The sequence below is a fragment of the Penaeus chinensis genome, chromosome 15 (genome assembly GCF_019202785.1).
Source record: "Penaeus chinensis breed Huanghai No. 1 chromosome 15, ASM1920278v2, whole genome shotgun sequence".
NCBI lineage: Eukaryota > Metazoa > Arthropoda > Malacostraca > Decapoda > Penaeidae > Penaeus > Penaeus chinensis.
The window spans coordinates 14,915,898-14,920,897 of record NC_061833.1 but is presented as its reverse complement, the minus strand read 5'-3'; the positions used below and the strand labels follow the sequence as shown (position 1 = coordinate 14,920,897).

At 30.7% G+C, this 5,000-nt stretch overlaps 1 long non-coding RNA gene across 1 annotated transcript in view; it reads left to right on the top strand.

The window, feature by feature from the left end:
* Positions 1 to 1,278: 1,278 nt before the first annotated feature.
* LOC125032741 overlaps positions 1,279 to 5,000 on the top strand; it is a 240,643-nt gene continuing 236,921 nt past the window's right edge. Inside the window, exon 1 of the long non-coding RNA XR_007115564.1 lies at positions 1,279 to 1,938. This is a non-coding gene — a long non-coding RNA (uncharacterized LOC125032741). The remainder of the gene's footprint in view (positions 1,939 to 5,000) is intronic.

The window sequence follows — 5,000 nt, the reverse complement described above, 5'->3', positions numbered from 1 at the left end:
ATAAGATAATAATCGTTTTGTGGAGTCATTGACTTGTGGAGTGTGTCGAGACTCATGAGATAAGTTTTAATGCAGTTCCACAGACTGAGAAACTGACGACGGGATGTGCAGAGTGCAGTAATGGGAGTAAAGATCATAGCGCAGTAAGGCAGGGGCTTAACCGGGAGTATAGGGAAGGGGGGTACCCTTGTTGGGTAACGGGTACGTTTATAAAAGCTTCGTGTGAATGGATAGTTTGATTGTGTGTTTTAAGGATGGAATTTGTTAGTTAGTATTAAGTGTTGTGTTAACAACATGTCGCTACAATATAGTGTGCATGATGATAACTTTAGGCATTAGACGTTGGTGATGTATGTAGGTCATGTTATTAACAAACAAATTTTATATGGTGATTGTGATATTCTACATTTTGACGATCTTGACTACAACAAATACAATTCGCATACTTCCTGAAACTTTCATTTATGAAACAAAGGATGAAAATCACTCTAGAATGAATGTATTATAGAGTAATTAAGGTAATACAGTTAGTAGATACTGTTGAGACTTACCCTACTTACACAAGGAGAAACGATCCACTAGAATTTGCACTGCACCGGCGTAATATCGCCTGTTATGATCATGGCGATGTCCACTTTCATTTTCCGATCTTGACAGATAGACTGATATAAACCGACATCAATATAATCCAGATACAAAATATAAACTACCAATAAAGACTATTCTCACGGTTCTGCATCGCACTCGGTGGCCATAGAGGAGTGACAGCGGTTAGATAAGCTGATGGTGTTCTTGATTAAGTTGCAGTGGCTGTTCCTGGGGTTATTGTTGTACACGGTGATACTACAGTCAGAAATGTACAACACGAGCGGATGTGTCGATATGAATATAGTGGCGTACACGGACAGGAGGAGAAGGAGTCAGGAGGAGAGGGACAATCGAGGGGAAGGTGAATGGAAGGAGGGAAAAAATTAAATAAAGAAGAATCGGAGAAAAGCGGGAGGAGGTAAAAGAAAAAAAACGAAGTAACGAAAAGGCTAGGAAAGGACGCGAGAGGGAAGGCTAAAGGAAAGAGGACAGGAAGAGCCGAGAGAACGGTAGAGAAAGGTAGAGAAGGAAAGAGGGCCAGAAGAGGGGAAGAGATGAAGGGCAGAGTGGAGGCGAAAGGGGGAGAGGGGAGGAGAGAGGGGAGAGAGAGGCAGGGCGGGGGGAGGTGTTGGATGCGCTCCGCGGGTCTCCTTCCCTGCACGCCGCAGTTGTGTCCCGAACACGAGCGCGGTGACCGGGAGTCAGTGCTGGGGGAAGCTCTCTCACTCTCCTCGCTCTCACTCTCTCTCTCTCTCACTCGCTCGCCGTGTGAAGCTGGCACTACGAGAAGGAGGATGGTGATGCTCCTCGACCTTGCGCGGTTCGTCGTCGCCACACTCCTTCGTCGGTCGCTTTAGGGCGTTTTTTGCGTGCGTTTTGCGTGTGGTGTGAGTGCCTCGGAAATCTGGAAAAGGGAAAAGAGTGAAGGGAAATACGGAATTAAACTCTGACAGCCATTTGCGTTGTTTATGGAAATTCGATTCTGTTGGAATCTGGCAAATTGAGGGAAAATTGTTCAAAAGAGCAGGTGTGAACTTATTACAAGTGTTGTGTGGATTTACATACATACTAGTGGAAAAGGACTCATTATTTACAGACTTTTAAATAACACTTCAGCCCGAATCACAGACCAAAGTGAATTTTTTCCTCAGTGAGTTGTTACATTTCTATTATTCTGCTCTAGAACAGTGAGGGAAGAGAGAAAAGGGAAAGAGAGAGAAAAGTGAAAATATAAAAAAGAGAAAAAGTCTCAAGCTATTTATTTCTACATACAATAGTGACCAAAAAGAATCCAGTAGTGCTTAACCTAACCTATCACCTTGACACGCCTAAGGAATTATACATATAAAGGTAAGTGCCCTGGAGATGCCCTTGTTTTGGGATAAAAGCAGTAAAACAAGGGACTAAAAATAAATAAATAAAAAAAAAAATAAAAAAAAAAAAAAAAAAAAAAAAAAAAAAAAATATATATATATATATATATATATATATATATATATATATATATATATATATATGTATATACATATAGTGCCGCCAAAGGATATCATAAGTTCAACCGCATATCATATGCGATTAGTTGAAAAATGCTAATAATCTTTTTGCCCGGTTTGTGTCGTTCAATCATTTACAAAATATTTCTACATGGCCGGTTGTGGATCTTGGTTGAATCTACCCTGAACGAGAGAAAATATCAGCGGTGTGAACGAAAAACCTTTGTTATAAATGTATATTCGTTGCATATTTATTATTATTATTATTATTTGGTTATATCAGCCTTCGTTAAATAACTGATTTTTCGTTTTACTTCTTTCGAATAAGTTGTATGCTATTTATGATATAATTACTAGCACTATTTTCATGAATAGCATTATCCTTATAAAAATATTAACACCAGTATGATTGATAGCAGATACGATGATAATTATGCCAATAATAGTAATAAGGATAATGATGATGATGATAAGAACAATAATGATAATGATGCTACTGATAATATGGATGATAATGATAATAATGATAACTATAAGGATAATAGAAACTTGAATAATAAATGATATGAACAAAAATAATAAACATAGTGATGGTAACATAATAATGATAATAAAATCCATATTGATAATGATAACAATAATGCATAACAATAATAACATATGTTAACAATGATGATGATTATGAAAATGATAACGATGATGATGAAAAAGGACGATAATGATAATAATAATAATAATGATAATAAAAATAATAATAATAATGATAATAATAATAATAATAATAATAATAATAATAATAATAATAATGATAATAATAATAATAACAATAATAATGTTAATAATAACAATGATAATAATATCTGTAATGATGGTAAAAATAATGATAATAATAATAACAATAATAAAAATAATAATAATAATAATAATAATGAGAAGAACGATAATGATAATAATGACAATAGTAATAATAGCAGTTATTATCATAATCACTATTATTACTGTTATAATTATTATTATTATTATTATTATCATTACTATTGTTGTTGTTTGTTATTGTTGCTGTTGTTGTTATTATTATTATCATTATCATTATCATTAATATTATCATCATCATCATCATCATCATCATCATCATCATCCTCATCCTCATCATCATCATCATCATCATCATTATCATAATTATCATTATTTATTGTTATTATTATTATTATTATTATTATTATTATTATTATTATTATTATTATTATTATTATTGTATTATCATTATTGTTATTATTATTGTTATTATTATTATTATCATTATCATTATCTTAATCACCATCATCGTTATTGAAGTTATGATTATCATCATTCCAGCTTTTATTATCTTCACCGCATAACTGGCTTTATTACAATTTTCTTCACATTTCATGTAATTGTTCTTGTATATTCTGTAATAATCATCAGTAGTATCATTATGGGTATTGATATTCTCTTTATTATCATTATCATTGACATCTTATCATCGTTACTGTCATTATCATCCTCTTCATCATCATCATTATCTTTTTTATCATTTTCTTTATTTTCATTTCATGATTCAGGGCTTTTCTTATTACCATTTTAGTTATGATTATTACTAACATTATTCTCATTATCATTAACGCTATATAATCGGTTTCATTTGGGGTTTTTTTTGCTTTTTTTTCTGTAGTTTCTGCTGTATATTCTGTCATGCTCATTCGCATTATTAGCACGATTTTTAATTATTAAAATCGTAAATTAACCAAATTCTTTAAAAAGTAAAAAAAAAAAAAAAAAAAAAAAAAAAAGTAATTAAGAAAATATATTGTAGTATGATTTTCACAGCGATGCTTCAGCAGCAACTATGAATCAAAATACAACTTTCTCCTATTCATTGATATTCGTCCATCGTTAGTACTGGAATTTACATTTTCTTTTTATCCTGTTACTAAAAAAACGTTTACTTACATAAATAGGTAGACAGATATATAGATTTATGTATGAATATATATAAAAATAGATAGATAAATAGATAGATAGATAGATAGATAGATAGATAGATAGATAGATAGATAGATTAGACAGACAGACAGACAGACAGATAGATAGATAGATAGATTATATATCTCCATACGTCTACGTCTATATGTATATGTCAGCTTCATCATTATTATTATTTGTTCCTATCCGTAATATATTTCACTTTGCTGAACACAAAACAAAAGGATCAAACGAAGATACCAAGCATTCCTTTTTCCCACAACATCAGAAGTATTACGCTTGAGAAAGTATCTTTTTCATATCTTTTTCGTGCGGTTATGAAGCCTCTGTAGGTACATAAGACGCTCGTGTAAAGCATATTTTCAGAACAATTTTTCTTCTTCTCCCTTCTCTTTTCTCTTCTTCTGTGGGAGGGAAATGAAAGAAGAGATGTGAAAGGAATGGAAGAGTTGTTTGTTTTGCTGAACGGAAGGGTTAGCAAACAAAGAAATAGGTGTCTTTGGTATTAATGATAATGATAATAGATATAGTAATGATAATAGTAATACTGATATTCATGATAATAATGATAGTAATAATAATAATGATAATAATAATAATTATAATAACAGTAATAATAATAATAGTAATAATGTCTTTGGTATTAATAATAATAATATTGATATATATAGTAATAATGATAATAATAATAATAATAATAATAATGATAATAATGATAATAATAATAACAATAATAATAACAGTAATAATAATAATAGTGATAATAATAATAATAAAAGTAATAGTGATAATAATAATAATAATAATAATGAAAACAATAATAAAGAAAATGATAATAACAATAATAACGATAATAATAAAAATGATAATGGTAATCATAATTATAATAACTATTATAAGAGTAATAATAATGGT